This window comes from Xiphophorus couchianus, chromosome 8 (assembly GCF_001444195.1).
Source record: "Xiphophorus couchianus chromosome 8, X_couchianus-1.0, whole genome shotgun sequence".
Lineage (NCBI taxonomy): Eukaryota > Metazoa > Chordata > Actinopteri > Cyprinodontiformes > Poeciliidae > Xiphophorus > Xiphophorus couchianus.
In genome coordinates, this window is record NC_040235.1 from 287,517 (window position 1) to 306,267 (window position 18,751).

Below are 18,751 nucleotides of genomic sequence, written 5' to 3' on the forward strand. Positions count from 1 at the left end.
GGTTGCATTCAGAAAGGTTTTTTACGGTGTTAGAATCCACTTCAACTGGAACCAGACCGAGGTTTTCATACAGATCAGAGTTCGGTTTTTAAGTCCGTTTAGGAATTCAAATTTGCATTCAGACCTCCCCAAAAACTCAGAATTCGTAGACAAACAGATTAGAGTCTAATTAAGGACTCTAATCCTGGGTTGGTCTGAATACACCTTAAGAAACAGTTACTTCCCATTGGCCATCAGATTGGTCAACACCACAATACCCTCACTAAGACTGTTTGAAAGTGGTAAGTTACATATGTATTTATTTATATATTTATAGGCACATTGATTTTTCTGTGTGCTCCGGTGGCCAGGTGTGGTGACATTTTGTTGCCAATTTCACTGTCTTTGTGGAACGACAATAAAATGAGTATATATTTTCCACGTTATTATTGCAACGTCAAAAACAAAATAATGAAATAAGATTATAATTAAATGAAAGTTACTTTAAGTTTCAGTGTATGCATTCCTACATTATTTAATTGACTTTTTGTGCATGTTACGGAATTATATATTCTTACAGGAAGCACCTTTCAACAAGGTAATTTCACTTGGACGCTGCATAGATGGAAATAGGATGAAATCTTATCCATTATATGATTTCATCACATCATATGATGTCATTACTGACTCGCGCACGATTGAGCATGTCAGTGATGACTGACTCATCCATTGACTGAATTAGGTGTAGATGTATTTAGCTTCTACATTGAAATCAGGGCTTCTGTTCAGTCATTTTTGGATTACAGAAAAATGCATGTATTTTTTTCGTTTCTAATTTCATCCATGTGTAAGTGGGCCTTTAATGAATCATCCTTGTGAATTAGTAATTTGTTCATTTATTTAATATTTTTTAAATTACAAAATCGTAGATTTCAACTCAACAGACTGTGGAAGATACGGGAAAGATAGAGAATGCATGAGCTTTCTCTTTCGTGACGTCACATGAGTGATTCGCTCGGTGTTGAGTGAAAACAGCGCTGCAAACTTCCAGGGCTGCAGCTTGGAGCTGATGTGTATCGTCTGTATTTAGCTGCTGGGTAGATCGCGATCACTGACACAAAGTCTGGGCTTATTTATCCTTGAGCTTAACGTTTCCCGGTAAGTTGAAAGTTTTTCTCTAAAGTTTGGAAGTGCTTGCATGTGAAATCTCTGGAGGACAAGACAGGCGGAGACACCGCTGGTTACTAATTGTGAAATAACAATTGTGACATTGCGAAAGAAAAAACTTTTAAGAATACAAATTAATACGTACATACTTTAAAAATAGTTTCTGGAACTACAGACGCAAAGATGTTTTGTTCAACTCTCTCTCTCAGGTTAGAGATACAAATACCGCCGCTTTTCCTCTTGCAGACGGACTGCTTCCATCTCTCTCTCTCTCTCTATCTATCTATCTATCTATCTATCTATCTGCCTAGGAGTTTCTGAACATCATGGCATGGAATGCATCCCAGTTTTCCATGACATGTTCATTACAAAACATCTCACTTGCACTGCTGAACCTGGTTTATTAAGCTGAATTCTCAGGGAGTCATTATAAGCAACCGTATGCTTCTGCATGCTAGCTTTTTTCATTCTGTAGATCGATTGAGTTTTCTTTCTAGATGCAATTTTAAATATTTCCATAATTTGTGTATTAGGTTCTATAATGAGTTGTTCCAGGTCATATTTATTTTAATTGAAAATATTCTAAAAATTGAGTATCATCAAGTTTATATTGTTTAATTAATTCTGAAAATGAAAGGAATTTACTATATCTAAAAATAAGTTCAAAATGTGTAATGCCTTTAGAGCAGTGGTCCACCGGCCGCGGACAAATTGGTACCGGGCGCGCAAGAAATAATGAACTACTTCCGGATGTTTTATTTTGAAAATCCTAAACCGGATTTTACCCGTTACGTCTTGCACGTCAAAATTGAGACAACTTGCAGCAGAATGAGTAACAAAACATTCTCAAAACATGTCCCCCCTCCCCCACCCTCACAACGACGGTGTCGGACTCCATACTTACCTCCGCACCCCCCCCCCGCCGACTAAAAAGGCTGGGGACCGCTGCTTTAGAGAGCCACAAGCTAAAAGAAGAGTTGTTGTTTTTTATTTATTGTAAGATCTGAATTGTTCCAAAGTATTTTGAGGTGGTACAATTTTTGTTGCTAATATCATTGAATTTCCACCAAAGTGAAAGAGTGGTTTTAGTAGTTGGTGATTTAAAGCAGCCATGTTTCTTAATTGCTTGACTAATGAATGGTAAATCCGATAGTTGCATTTTCCCACAAAATGATTGTTCTAGTTCATTTAAATCATTTAAATGCTGGTTTTGGGTCCACTAAATTATGTAGTGTAGCTGATTGGCTAAATAATAATAATAAAAATTTGGTGCATCTAGCTCTCCATATTGTTTTGATTTTTGTAAAGTTGATAACTGTATTCTTGGTGGCTTGTTTTTCCAATAAAATCTGGAAATTATACTATCTAAAGATGTAAACCATTCTTTATTTGGTTGGATGGGTAACAGAGAAAATAGGTAATTAATTTGGGAAAGTATTTTCATTTAATAGTCACTATTCTACCAGCTGTAAGAGCGGAAATAGTCTTTATGGAGTTGTTTTTTACTGAGGAAATCTGGCGCCATAAAAGGTCAATTTAACTTAGCCTCCCAACTTCCCTTATGTACGAAGCCGAAGTGAGACAGAAAGAATATCTGGGAAATAAACTGTTTGGATAGATAAGGATAATAATTGGCTTGTGTTGCTCTTTTGAAACGGAGCAGATATTGGAGGTCAATAGGTCTGAATGAATATTCAGACCTATTGACCTCCAATATCTCCAATATCTCCAGAAACTCCAATACACACTCATTTAAAAGCTGATGAAATTCTTACATAAGGACACACATCAAACACGGGCAGTAATGCTATTGGTCAAAACTTACCAACTTACACCAATGAAAATGAGATTCTATAAAACAGACTGACTCTAAGAATACGATGAGATTTTGGGGAGATTTTTGAGATTTGACTTTGTACTGTAAGATGATCTGTGGAACAGTGTAATACATCTCCACCCGCCGTGGCAAAAGGACTCGTCTCTGAGTATTATTTCTTATCTATAAATATAATTAAGAGTTAAGACCTTTTTCGATCCTACACAGCACATGAAAGTGGTAAATTTATCCATTGTTTCAAGTTGTTTTGTATTGATTCTTGAAGTGGTATGAAATTAAGATTAAACAAATCTGACAATTTAGGAGATCATTTAATCCCAAGGTACGAATTGTGCATAAAGGAATAGGTATAGTTTGGATTGTCTCATCCCATTTTAAATTATTTAAAGGTAGAACTGCAGATTTATTCTAACTTAATGAGTAATTAAATATTTTTGAGAATTAATTAATCTGATTGTTTCAATCATTAAAGAATATGCAGTAGTAATAAGATATCGTCAACATATAAACAAATTTTATATTCTGTTGCGTTAATTGGAAAACCTTTAATATGAGAGTTTTGACGAATTGCTGCTGCAAGGGGTTCAATGAAAATGGAAAACAAAGATGGAGAAAGTGGACAATCCTGCCTTGTGCCTCTTTGTAAAATGACATTCTTTGAAATTATATTGTTGGTAGTAACAGTCGCTGCTGGTAATGTATAGAATAACTTAATCCAATTAATAAAAGAATCTCCAAATCTAAACCTTCTCAATATTGAAAACAAAAATGACCAATTTACTTCATCAAATGCTTTTTCAGTATCCAAAGTTACAATGGCTGAGTCTTGTTTATTTGTTAAAGCCATTAAGTTCAACAATCACCATATATTATACTATTTTTAATGAAACCAGTTTGATCTGGATGAATGAAGGATGAGATGACTTTCTCAATTCTGATTGTTACTGCCTTTGTGATAATTTTCATATCTGTATGAAAACTTTCTCAATTCTGATTGTTACTGCCTTTGTGATAATTTTCATATCCGTATTTATTAGTGAGAGTGGACGATAGCTAGAGGTGACCGTAGGACCTTTGGCAGAACTCTAATAGCAGCTGTATTTAAATTTTTATCCCAAAAATGTTTATAAAATTCAGCTGGAAAACCGTCCGGTCCTGGTGCTTTATTGTTTGGCAGAAAGTGTATTGCACTGGTTAATTCTTTTTCTGTTAGTGGAGCTTCAATCATACCAATTTATTCATCTGTCAAATGCAGTAGATCAATATTGTTTGAGAAAGAGTTCATTTCTTCTTGGGAAGGATTATTTTCCTCAGAATACAATTTGGTGTAAAAATCTTGAAAAACATCATTTATTTCGTTCAGCGACTGGATCGGTTTCCCTGCTGAATCTTTAGGAACAGAAATTATATTTTTTTCTTTGTTCTTTTTCAGTTGATTGGCCAAATATTTACCAGACATGTCACTACAGTGAAAGTTGTCTTGTTTAAGTTTCTGTAATAAAATATTAGCTCTCTTGTTTACAAGCGTATTTAGTTCATATCTTAGCTGACGTATTTTCTCTTCAGTTTTTTTCTGTTGAAATGCTTATTTCCTCTAAATTCTTAATTTCTGTCTCTAGCTGAGTTTGTTTTTCACTTTCCTCCCTTTTCTTATGGACATCATATGCTATGATTCTGCCTCTTAATACAGCTTTCCCTGTTTCCCATATCAATGATGTTGCAGTATTTGGTGACTCATTAGTCTCGAGGAAGATAAATGAGTCACTTTTTTAGGTATTTATCACACTATTGGTCTTCCAATAGTGGTAGATTAAGGTGCCATCTGAAAAACTTGGGAGGTTGTTTTTCTACATTCTAAGAGATAGATATGGGTGCATGATCACTGATCACAATCGAGTGTATATTAGTGTTTGTTACGTTTCCCATTAAGGAATTGCTTATTAGAAACATATCAATCCGTGAATATGAATGATGGACAGAAGAGAAAAAAGTAAATTCTTTGGAGACTGGATGTAATGATCTCCAGCTATCACTAAGGCCAAATTCACTCTTATATTGTTTAATTGTTTCTGAGATCTTGTTTTCTTATCAAGGAATGGGTTTAATACTGTATTAAAGTTCCCACCTATTATTATTTGTCTGAAAATTCTGAAAATACTGTAAAGAAATTTTGAAAAATTAATGGGCTATCTGTATTTGGACCATAAATATTGGCTATTGTTAGTGTCTGATTGTACATAGATATATTAATTATTATACCATGTTGTGAGTCGGGGTTTTGGGTTTTGTGTGGGGTTTCCATCTCCTTCTACCTGTTCAGGTTCTCCACCAGATGGAGCCTTGGAGCTGCTGTCACCAGAGGGCAGATCTGCTAATTATCATACACACCTGCAGAAACGTTGTCATTTTTCTGGCTTTAAGAGGAGTGAGACGTCAGTCTTTCGATGCCTGAGTGTTCACCTATAATGGTACTCTGGCCACACAGTTTGCCTTATCTGTGTTTTCTCTAGTTCTTCATAGATATTTTTTGGACTTAGCCCTCTGATCTCAATCCAAGGTTCTCAAGACCTGAGCTCCACTTCCAGTGTCCTTTGGGTTTCTCTCATGAGTCTCACAATCATCTGACCTTTTCCTGGTTCCTACCTCCATGACTGATGTCCTACTAGCTCCTCTTCTTCAAGCACCAGTGTTACCTGTCCGCCCTCCAACCTCACCACCATGAGTGGACCGCTGTCCACTCACCTCTCTAATTACTCTACTTCCAGTGTACATGTCTTCCCCAACTCTCCAGTGAAAGAAAAACCACAGAAGACCCATTCATTCATAACTGTTTATTTATTCAATAAAACTTTTTTTCACTTTTCATTTTGCCTCCCAAGAGTGTTCTGCATGTGGGCCAAAAGCCTTCCAAAAACCATGACAGAACACTCAGGCCAAACTGACCCAACGGACGCTCTCGGGAAAGCTCTATCAGAACAGAACTCTCTCATTCAGTCTCATGATTCCTCTCTCAGATCTCTCAGTGAGCAACAAGCTCGAACCAATCAGCGTCTGGAGCAATTAACCAATCTGTTACAGAATCTTCAACTGGCTTCTCCTCCTTCCCTCCTTCCCCTGATCAAGCACCATCTTTAGCTCCTCTCACTCATCCTGCAGTTGCAGCCGTCCTACACGATGTCCATCCTACTTCACCAGAAAAATATGCAGGTGATGTAGGCCGTTGTGGGGATTTCCTGCTACAATGCTCACTGGCATTTAATCACTCCCCTCAGTGCTTCCCCCATGACTTCTCCAAGATAACTTACATTCTCTCATTACTCACTGGCAAGGCGTTGGAGTGGGCGGAGGCCCAGTTCGAAGATGTCAATGATTATAGTTGTACCTGTGATGAGTTTTTGAAAGAGTATAAGCATACATTCACTCAGGATCCTGATCACACTTTTCAGTCAAGAAACCTGTGGAAATTAAGACATGGTTGTAAGTCAGTCGCCGAATTTGCCCTTGATTTTAGAATCTGTGCAGCTGCTTCTGGTTGGATTGATTCCGCACTTAAAAGCCCCATTTTTTCATGCCCTCAATGATCCCATTAAAGATGAATTAGCCATCCTTGACGAACCCAGCTCTCTTAACGAATTAATTTCCCTTGCCACTTGTTTAGATAATCAACTGAGAGAATGCGGTAGGGAGAGATCCAAGAGAACTAACTACTCCCAGGCTCCACCCACCGAACGCTTCTGCCACACCATGCCCTCTTTCTCCTCCGAAAGCTGCAGAGTCTGAACCCATGCAGATCAGCAGAACCCGATTAACTCCGGAGGAACGCCAAAGGTGCATGCAGGCTAAGCAGTGCCTTTATTATGGGACAGCAGGACATTTTATTGCTCACTGTCCCATTCACCCAAAAGCCCAGGTCCGCCCGTAGATTTGGGGAGGCTGGCGGACCATTTGAAAGATAAAGCCTCTCCTCGACTGTTACTACCTGCCACTTTACTATTCAATAACGATTCCCTAAGCCTCTCCGTTCTCATAGATTCCGGTTGTGAGCGTAACTTAATTGATTCCGCCCTAATTCAACAATCCCAGATTGAGACAGTCTCACTTCACTCTCCACTGGTAGGCCATTACCCCAGATCACTCACATGACCAAACCCCTCTGTCTCATTATCTCTGGATATCACAGTGAAGAAATTTTTGTTGTTGTTTTTCCCGACATCTAACTAATCTGTTGTCTTAGATTTTGACTGGTTACAACAACACAATCCATGTGTCAACTGGTCCGAATTACACATCGAGTCCTGGTCTTCATTGTGCCACTCCACCTGTCTCCTTTCCACTGTTCCATCCAGCTCCTCACCGGTGCTCCATGATGAGGTGGATCCCCCGGACCTCTCACTCATACCAACCGAATATCATGAGCTCTCTCCAGTATTTTGTAAAAGCAAAGCTCTTTCCTTACCTCCTCACTTCCCATATGACTGTGCCATTGATCTCCTGCCCGGTGCTCCGTTACCTTCCACTCGGTTATTTAATATTTCACTCCCTGAAAGAGAAGCCATGGAGACTTGCATAAGAGACTCACTTGCTGCTGGCATTATTCGCCATCTGTCTTCCCCGTTAGAGGCGGGTTTTTTCTTCGTAGGTAAGAAAGACGGATCTCTGCGTCCCTGCATTGACTACCGAGGCCTTAACCAAATCACTGTCAAAAATAATTATCCACTCCCTTTAATCTCCTCTGCTCTCGAACTGATTCATAGCGCCACCATCTTCACCAAACTCCACCTCCGCAACGCCTACCACCTGCTCCCTGTCTGCCAGGGGTATGAATGGAAAACCCTTTTCAAAACTCCCATAGGACATTTTGAGTATCTGGTGATGTCATTCGGTCTCTGCAACGCTCCCGCATTCTTCCAAGCCCTCGTTAATGACGTCCTCTGAGATTTTCTGAACATATTTGTGTTTGTTTACCTTGATGACATTCTCATATGTCACTCCAAAACCCCGTCAGAACACAAAAAACATGTTCGTCTGGTTCTTCAACGCCTCCTATAAATAAATAATAATAAATAAACTATACTGCTCAAAAAAATAAAGGGAACACTTAAACAACACAATATAACTCCAAGTACATCAAACTTCTGTGAAATCAAACTGTCCACTTAGGAAGCAACACTGATTGACAATCAATTTCACCTGCTGTTGTGCAAATGGAACTTTGTACAGAACAAAGTATTCAATGAGAATATTTCTTTCATTCAGATCTAGGATGTGTTATTTGAGTGTTCCCTTTATTTTTTTGAGCAGTGTATATGTCAAAGCACAAAAGTGTGAATTCCATAAATCAGCAGTTACCTTTTTGGGCTACATACTCGATGGCAGACAGATACGGCCAACTTCCAAGAAGATCTAAGCAGTTCTTGATTGACCTGTTACACAAACATGCGAACAGTTACAAAGATTTTTGGGATTCACTAATTTCTACCGTCGTTTTATTAGGAACTACACTCAAACAGCTGCCCCCTTAACAGTCCTCACCTCTTCTAAGATTCCATTTTTCTGGACCCCTGAAGCTGGGGGTTGCAATTTTAGGTTGGGGGCCATTGTTTGGTGGTTTCTTCTGACCGAGTCTATATACGCGATGGAATCCCGTACTGCTGCAAGTTTCTCTGGAAATGTTAAGCTTCAATATCAGAAAGCCTTTGATCAGCTGTTCAGGATCTTAATTTATTTGCTCTTTAATGCCAGAAAAAATTAGGTTGTCTCTCATCTCCTTGTTTGTAAATCCAGAAGTGTTTGTTTTATATCTTTATTTTTCACTGATGACAGAGTTCATTTGCAAAGTGAATGTCTTGACAGAAGAGTGAAGGCTTTTGTTTTCCTTTACCAAAGTTTCTATCAGTTGTTGACTGAATTCCAGACTATCATGCAATGCTTAAAATTCTTTATGCAATAATTAGAGCAATGGAAGTCTGTTTTTGAATTCAGACAGTTTTTGTTCAATAGACAATAAGATGTCACTCACCTCTTGAGGACTGGGATAGGGTAAGGGATGACAATGTGGGTGAGTTATCCGCTCTACCCCACAGGGACACCTAGTAGAGAAGGTTCCAACTCAAACCTTCTTTTAGAGGTTTGAGTTGGAGTGCTCTGTGTGTTCTTGCTTCTCTTCATGGTGCAGATCCGATTGAAACAATTGTCAATGTAATCCTCTAAGAAGTCTGCTTATTTCTGGAAATAAGCAGGCTTTTCATTTTGCCTCCCGTGAGTGCAGATTCAAACTTTAGAAAAGTTTGAATCTGCATAGAAAAGATATGCACCTTTTAAAGTTGAATTGCTGGCGTCTGGGCCTGCAGACTGGGTGTGGCACTAGGAAGCTGGTGGTAGTAGCTGGTGTTGTAGGTTTTGACCTACAAAACCTCTTTTGCTGCATTGAGGAATAACAGATTTAATGGACAAGTTTGTATTTTCCCACATAGAGAGATTACAGCTGAGTTGATTGTAGATGTTCCAGCCATGCTGTCGCATGCCAGCGTGCGCACCTGCTGCCCCACTCAACTGTGCTTTAAATTTTACTTTTAAACTAATTATATTGATCCTGTGTCCAGAGACAGAGGGATAATCAGTAGGCCTAGCATCATGACCTCTTTGTTCTGAAGATCCTACAGCTTCCACTTTGTCTTTCTGACACGGCACCTCCTCCTCACCCTGACTCTCAAATTATTATGCAAGTTGGATATACTGTAGATGTCATAAAGATGACATTTTTTGTTTTGCTATTAAATAGATGGTATTGTGTCTCAGGGTTCTTTGAATCACTATGATTAATTTCAGAGACCTATGCGTATTAGTTTGTCAGGTGAGCTCAATTAAAGGAAATCTGCTTAAGAAGAATGTTCCAGATTATTAAGCAGGCCACAGGTTTCAAGCAATATGGGAAAGAGAAAGGAACTCTGCTGCCGAAAGAGAGACAGCAGGCTGAAATCATGGCACCGGCAGCTATTGCGGCATTTCCGGTGACAGCTGCCTTAGGTGCCACAGGCTGCAGTGACCTGCTAGGGCCCAGCAGCACAGGATGCCGGAACAGCCAGTGGCCTGCCACAACTTGGCATAGGGTGCCACAACGAGCTACAGCTTAATAATCGGCAACTTCTTGCTTCTTTGATGTATGTCATGGCTTTTGTGTCAGGCTTTAAATTAATTACTTTATTTTGATAAAAACAAAAACAAAAAAACCCCCAAACAAATACATACATCCGTCACTGATTCAGTGACATATACAGCAGCTTCTGTGTCAGATTGAATATGAATTACTTTATTAAGAAAGAAAAAAAAGAAACTGTTTTCTTTTGTGTTTCCTCACAAAAGTACTGCATTTCCTCTTAATTGTTGCGTTCCTTCGCAATAAGCAAATACGCCCTTGGTCTATTTTGGATACATTCAAATGTCAGTTTAAAATTTCTAATATATACACATTTAAAGAGCCTCAGTGAAAATGTGTTTATACATTTTTAACTCTTTGGTGCAAGAAAACTGATTGAAAATCGATTTATTTACTACGGAAGTTTATTGTTATCACAAAGGAAAAAAATTAGAATGCTATCATGTTATAAAGTGATAGTTACAGTATATTGAACAAACATGATAATGTATTGCATTTTATCATATTACAACATAATACTGATATTGTACGAATTTTTATGGATTCTATGTTTTCCTTTATCCCTTTTATTTACGTACATACACACGCTGCAGCTTACAACCATACTTGTGTGTGACTGTTGCCAGTCATTTGTAAACAGACTGAAACTGATTAGACTACCCTTTGGGACCGCGGGAAACTAAACTCGCGCTACAATCTTTTGACCTCTCTTGGTTACATCCATAAGGTTTGCTAAGTGTGGCCATGCGGTGGATGGTGAATGTAATCTGTGTTTGTTCCATTTGTATGACATGTATAGCTTGTAACATTTCATGATTTTCGGCATTAAAAGCCAGTTTTTACACTTAACCAAATCTAACTGATTAATTGTAAAAATACGTAACCAAGTGTTTTAACACTTAAGTGTAAAACCAAGTGTACACTTGGGTTTTGGTCGCGTCCCAGAAACTTGTTACAGACGTGGGTGATGTACAGAGATAAAAATGATTGAATTACAGCAGAACGTAATAGTATGCGCACTCTGAGCAGGATCCTACATTGAATGGGAATGCACAGAAGGAAACGTCAGTCCGACTCTCTAGATGCATCGGCGTTCCTAACTGATCATCTGGAACGAAGCTGAAATTGGCTACTGGTTGTAGCTTCTGATTTGGGAAATGGCTGTAGGGCAATTATTACGGAATGAAAGCTTCTTCAATCATAAAAAAGGCTCAGATTTGCTGAACACTTTCTGTTCTGCTCAGAGTGTGCATACTATTACTGATTTCAATCATAATGCAAAGCAGCATCAGTATCTCTCAATATTTTAGACCAAGCATGAACATGACCAACTCCCGTTAGCCTCTAGCCTTCATTATGCCTTCACTACAAGCATAATACCGCCACCTTCTGAATATGAAATTATCACGTTTATACAATATAATTATTATGTTATAATGTGATAGCACTCAATTTTGTGATAGCAATAAACGTCCGTAGTAAATAAATCAATTTTCAATAAGTTTTTTTGCACCAAAGAGTTAAGAATATATACACACGTTTTTACTGAGGCTCTTTAAATGTGTATATACTAGAAATTTTAAATTGACATTTGTGACTGTATCCAAAATAGACCAGGACATATTTGCTTATTGCGAGGGAACTCAACAATTAAGAGGAAACATAAAATAATTTTTTCCCCATGTCTCCTAAGGGGCTCCATAGCATGGCTGTGCTAAATCTGCTAAATGTGTTTTCTTTCTCTTATTTAAAAAAAACAAATAAATTCATTCATATTCAGTCTGACACAGAAGCTGTGGTATATGTCACTGAATCAGTGACGCATGTATGTATTATTGTGCTTTTTTGGGGCATACGTCAAAGAAGCAAGAAGTTGACGTTGTTAAGCTGTAGCTGGTTGTGGCACCCGTTGCCAGGTTGCGGCAGGCCACTGGCTGGTCTGGCACCCTGTGCTCCCTGGATATGTTCTCGGAGTGTGTTCTGGGGAATTGGCAGGAGTGCTGACAGACATATTCAATCTGTCTCTGGCCCATGCTGTGGTACCAACCTGCTTCAAAACCACGTCCAACGTCCCGATACCCAAAAACTCCAACCCATCAAGTCTCAATGACTACCGCCCGGTGGCCCTCTCTCTGATTATCACAAGGTGCTTGGAGCAGCTTGTCCTGGCACACCAGATCTTGTCTGCCCCCTACCCTGGACTCTTACCAATTTGCATACTGCCAAAACAGGAGCACAGAGGATCCAATTTCCATAGCGCTGCACAATGTCATCTCACACTTGGACAGTTAAAACAACATCGCTAAGATGCTGTTCATAGATTTCAGTTCGGCATTCAACACAGTTATCAAAACTCTTCACAAAACTCGTTGACTTAGGCATTAGTCCCCTTATGTGCAACTGGTTACTGGACTTCCTGACCAGTTGACTCCAACATGTCCGGCTGGATAACTGCTCATCTGCCATCACCATAAACAACGGGGTACAAACAAGGCAGTGTGATGAGTTCTTTCCTCTACTCCCTTCTCACCCTGACTGCAAACCTGTCTATGGTTCTAATACCATCATCAAGTTTGCAGACAACACCACAGTGATTGGCCTCATCAAAAACAATGATGAGACTGCCTACAGGGAGGAGGTGGATTGTCTGGCTGAGTGGTGGACTTCAGGAGGACCACTGACCCTCATTCACCCATTCACATCAAAGGGATGGTGATGGAGCGTGTGACCAGCTTCAAGTTCCTGGATGTCCACATCTCAGAGGATCTCACCTGGACAACCAGCTGTTCCAAGCTGGTCAAGAAGGCTCACCAGTGCCTCTTCTTTCTGAGAACTCTGAGGAAGAACCAACCATCCTCGAACATCCTGGAGAACTTTTACTGCTGCACCATTGAGAGTATCCTGACCAATGGCATCAGCTGCTCTGCCTCGGACGAGAAGGTGCTGCAGAGGGTGGTGAAAGCTGCCCAGCACATCACCAAAGCACCGCTTCCTGCCATAGGAAACATCTACAAGAAGCTGTGTCTGAAAAGAGCTGGGAAAATCATCAAAGGCTGCGTTAACACTGCAGCCTGAAGTGACCCAATTCCGATTTTGACGTAATGCGACCTGTATACTATCATTTCATGAAAGTCTGAACAGCACAGAATGCGACCCATATCCGATACGTATATGATTCAAATGCGACCTAACTTCCAAGTCGCATTCATCCGAAATGATCGTCACTGACACTGGACAAATGTCACTGTTCTGCGTCCTGCGCAAGCGGGAAGAATAACAACAACCATGACGGACTATAATGAGTATTAAGTTGTTAATATGCTGCTCCCGTCGGACAACAACTTACTTACAAATATCTAAGCTATGCGCCACTATGTTTACTTCCGCAAGCACTGACCACTTCTTTTTATGGTGATTAGCAGAACACTGAGAATGCTGACTCTATTGCGCCCTCTACTGCGCATGCGGAACACTTTCAAGTCTTTTGCCCGTTCAGACTGCAGAACATATACAGGTCGCATATGTGTGTCAGTGTGAACAGCCCCAGTAAAAAAATCCGATTTGACAAAAAATCGCAATTGGGTCACTTCAGGCTGCAGTGTGAACGCAGCCAAAGACTCTGGTCATCCAGCACACGGACTCTTCAACCTACTGCCCTCTGGGAGGCGCTACAGGCGCTTACGGATTAGGATAATGAAACAGTTTCTTCCCCACACTCCTGAACTCCTGACATCTAAACAACTATGATGGCTGTATTCTCATACACAACAACACACGGACTGACATACCACTTATTACCTGCACTTAGCAATTAGTCACTATTGTATATACTGTATAGATATTCTACTCCTGTTTATAAAAAACTTAAATGTACAATTGTCATTTTTTTTTCTTTTTCTTGCTAAGCACTTCTGGATGGATGCAAACTGCATTTCGTTGCTTTGTACTTGTGACACTTGCAATGACAATAAAGTTGAATTCTATTCTATTCTAATTCTAAATGTATCTGTATCTAAAGCTTTGTAATTTATTTCTATAGTTCTAACAGCATTAAATAAACAGGCTCTCTAAAGGAACCCATGCTGGTGTCAGAGTTACACCAGTTTTTTTCTGACTGCTTGCCAGTTAGTGTTGTCTTCCCCCTCCCGGACTGACACACACATGCCCACGCGGACGCACACACACACCTGACCTCTGGCCTGCATGGAATGATGAAATACCCCTTTTTTATGAACATTTCCACTTTTTCTTACCAGGCAACAGCAGCTAATCTTAACTCTTCCTCAATCTGTCCCTCGTCACGTCTCTCTCATCATCCTCCTCCAACCATAATGAATCCCCTCAATCACTAATTCTCTGCTACTGAATCTGGTCCACACCAAAATTTGTTTGTAATTAACATATCGGTTACATTGACACATTTTTCTGAATGAAAAAAAGGAACAAAAAGGGAAGCCGTTTGTTTGGTCTGATTGTTATTTATACAGACCGGGGTGGGGCCCACCGAGTAGGTGGGCGTGGACTAAGGTTTTTTTTCAATGCTGTGTTGCGCGCAAAGGATAAACCCACTAACGATAACCTTAAAGGGCGAAGCCTACACAAAATAGAACGTTTATTTCATCATGTTGAGTTTTCAACCAAGCCAAATCCTCCCTTCTTGCTACCACTTCTTGTCCTCCATTACTCTTGGTCATACGTCTCTGTGGACTTCATTACGGGTCTCCCTCTCTCCAATAACTTCACTATATTACTTATCATTGTTGATAGATTCTCCAAGGTGACATGGTTTGCTATCAACATCGGTCAGACTAAATGCATCAATCAAGAGGTGATTGATTTAGAACTTAATTAGCTGCTGTCTGCATACCATGAAGGGTGGAGGGTATAGATAAGTAGCAGCAAGGACCTCAATGTTTGTGTTTAGTGGTGCAGATTGGCTCCTTGCTCCCCTGTTGGTCCTTTCCCAATCTCAAGGTGATCAGTCCTGTGACTGTCCAAACTCTGCCTTCCTAGAAGACTAAGGATCTGCCCCACCTTCCATGTGTCATAGGTCAAGCTCATTTCCACATCATGATTTGTTCAATACTTTGAGGTCCCCTCTGTCTCTGCCTCCCTGCCAGATTATAGACTGATTATAGACTTAATTTCCCCAGAATACTCCTGCATTGCCTCAACCCTGGCAGATCTCTACAGTTTTTCTGATATCAGACCACACTGTTCTCTTCCACATTCCCTTTGCAGAAACAAAGTCACCAACCTGCCTCATCACACTGCTGGAAGCAAAGTCATGTTTACTGAACAATTTTACTACATTTTACTACTGCTTCTTCAGTAAACAATTTATTTTATGCTATCTGCTGTGTTGTGAGTGCTCAGCTTTAATCATTCCACAGATTTCATAGAAGGGTAAACAACTTAGAGGGTTTAATTAATGGAAAGCATTTCACCATACAAAGTGATAGTGTGTGTAATACCTTCAGAGGTAGACTTTCTTTGTAAACTGTCTCCAGAAGAAGTGTTCTGAATTGGTACTATAAACAAAATTGAAATAGTTTGAACAAAATCTCTTCCTATTGTGTTAATGGGACATTCTTCTATTAGGAAAAGTTTTAAAGTTAAATTAAAATGTTCCAAAATAACAAAATCTTCCATAGGTGTACCTGTAATTATGACAACAATTTGTCCAAATGCTTTTTTCACAAAACAACACATGTCCAAGTTGCATGGAAGATTCACCTGATGGCTATCTAACATGCTTTATGGCACTTCCTACTTGTATATGACTTTTGGTTGAGAGTATCTAAGGATCTACACACAATCCCTGTAGTTCAAAAACCTAGAAAGAAGAATACTTTTAACAACTTGAAGAATAAACTTGTTTTAAATATATTGTAAAAATTCATCAACTCTGCAAGTATAGATGGGTTGATTTACAGACAGAAAGATATTGTAAAAATCTGTTACCAAGCTGTGTTTTTATAGAGAATCAAAGAATACATTTGGTTTGATCTGGTTTTCAATAATGATAAATCAGTTATTGGTGCCAACTTGGGTTAAGACGTGTTGAGGGGTATTGGCACCAGGAGTGGTGTTATTCTTGGACAGATTGATTATATAAAGTATATACTGTGTATATATATATATATATATATATATATATACTGTATATATACAGGGGTTGGACAATGAGACTGAAACACCTGGATATATATATATATATATATATATACAGTATATGGTAGTGGTTTTGGTGGGGGAGATGGCTGCCTAAATAATAATAATAATTTAGTGAAATTATTGTACATTCCCTCTCCTTGGGCTGCCACCTTATCGTGGTGGAGGGGTTTGAGTGCTCCAATGATCCTAGGAGCTATGCTGTCTGGGGCTTCATGCCACTGGTAGGGTCACCCAAGGCAGACAGGTCCTAGGTGAGGGACCAGACAACACGCAGCCCGAAGACCCCAATGACGGATAAAAACATTGGACTTGGCGTTCCCTCGCCCGGACGCGGGTCACCGGGGCCCCACTCTGGAGCCAGGCCTGGAGGGGGGGCACAATGGCGAGCGTCTGGTGGCCGGGCTTTAACCCATGGAGCCCGGCCGGGCTCAGCCCGAAGAGGAAACATGGGTCCCCCCTCCCATGGGCCCACCACCTGTGAGAGGGGCCAAAGGGGTCGGGTGCAGTGTGGGATGGGTGGCAGCAGAGGGAGGGGACCCTGGCGATCCGATCCTCGGTTGCAGAAGCTGGCTCTTGGGACGTGGAATGTCACCTCTCTGGTGGGGAAGAAGCCGGAGCTAGTGTGTGAGGTCGAGAGGTTCCGGCTAGAAATAGTTGGTCTCACCTCGACGCACGGCTCTGGTTCTGGAACCAGCCTCCTTGAGAGGGGCTGGACATACTTCCACTATGGAGTTGCCCAAGGTGAGAGGCGTCGGGCAGGAGTGGGCATACTTGTTGCTCCCCATCTCGGCGCCTGTACGTTGGGGTTTACTCTGGTGAACGAGAGGGTAGCATCCCTCCGCCTACGGGTGGGGGGACGGGTCCTGACTGTAGTTTGTGCTTACGGGCCGAATGACAGTTCAGACTACCCACCCTTTTTGGAGTCCTTAGAGGGGGTACTGGAGAGTGCTCCTCCTGGGGACTCCCTTGTTCTACTGGGGGACTTCAACGCTCACGTGGGCAATGACAGTGAGACCTGGAGGGGCGTGGTTGGGAGGAACCGCCCCCCCCGATCTGAACTCGAATGGTGTTCTGTTGTTGGACTTCTGTGCTCATCATGGATTGTCCATATCGAACACCATGTTCAGGCATAAGGGTGTTCATATGTGCACTTGGCACCAGGACACCCTAGGCCGCAGTTCGATAATCGACTTTGTCGTCGTTTCATCGGATCTGCGGCCGTATGTCTTGGACACTCGGGTGAAGAGAGGTGCGGAGCTGTCCACTGACCACTACCTGGTGGTGAGTTGGCTCCGGTGGTGGGGGAGGAAGCCGGTCAGACCTGGCAGGCCCAAACGTGTTGTGAGGGTCTGCTGGGAACGTCTGGCGGAATCCCCTGTGAGACGGAGCTTTAACTCCCATCTCCGGCAAAACTTTGAACACGTCCCGGGGGAGGTGGGGGACATGGAGTCTGAGTGGACTGTGTTCCGTGCCTCCATTGTCGAGGCGGCTGGTCGGAGCTGTGGCCGCAAGGTTGTCGGTGCCTGTCGCGGCGGCAACCCTCGTACCCGTTGGTGGACACCTTCGGTGAGGGATGCCGTCAGGCTGAAGAAAGAGTCCTACCGGGCCTTTTTGGCCTGTGGGACTCCGGAAGCAGCTGATGGGTACCGGCAGGCGAAGCGGCATGTGGCTCGGGTGGTTGCTGAGGCAAAAACTCGGGCGTGGGAGGAGTTTGGAGAGGCCATGGAGAAAGACTTCCGTACGGCTTCGAAGCGATTCTGGTCCACCATCCGGCGTCTCGGGGGGGGGAAGCAGTACGGCACCAACACTGTTTATAGTGGGGATGGTGTGCTGCTGACCTCTACTCGGGACATTGTGGGCCGGTGGGCAGAGTACTTCGAAGACCTCCTCAATCCCACCAACATGCCTTCTATTGAAGAAGCTGAGCCTGGGGACTCTGGGTTGGGCTCTCCAATCTCTGGGGACGAGGTCGCCGAGGTGGTTGAGAAGCTCCTCGGTGGCAAGGCTCCGGGGGTGGATGAGATCCACCCGGAGTTCCTTAAGGCTCTGGATGTTGTAGGGTTGTGTTGGCTGACGCGACTCTGCAATATCGCATTGACATCGTGGGCAGTTCCCCTGGACTGGCAGACCGGGGTGGTGGTCCCCCTGTTCAAAAAGGGGGACTGGAGGGTGTGCTCCAATTATAGAGGGGTCACACTCTTAAACCTCCCTGGCAAGGTCTATTCAGGGGTCCTGGAGAGGAGGGTCCGTCGGATAGTCGAACCTCGGATCCAGGAAGAGCAGTGTGGTTTTCGTCCTGGTCGTGGAACACTGTACCAGCTCTACACCCTCGGCAGGGTCCTGGAGGGTGCATGGGAGTTCGCCCAACCAGTCTACATGTGTTTTGTGGACTTGGAGAAGGCGTTCGACCGTGTCCCTCGGGGAGCCCTGTGGGG

General features: G+C 41.8%; 1 protein-coding gene across 3 annotated transcripts in view; it reads left to right on the top strand.

Moving 5' to 3' along the window:
- Window positions 1-980: 980 nt before the first annotated feature.
- Window positions 981-18,751, top strand: part of LOC114149953 (multiple epidermal growth factor-like domains protein 10) — a 102,535-nt gene continuing 84,764 nt past the window's right edge. For 2 of the 3 annotated variants that reach the window (XM_028026075.1, XM_028026077.1), the window contains exon 1: window positions 981-1,137. The gene's annotated coding sequence lies outside the window, so the exon portion shown is untranslated. The remainder of the gene's footprint in view (window positions 1,138-18,751) is intronic. The other variant, XM_028026076.1, reaches the window with a different exon arrangement.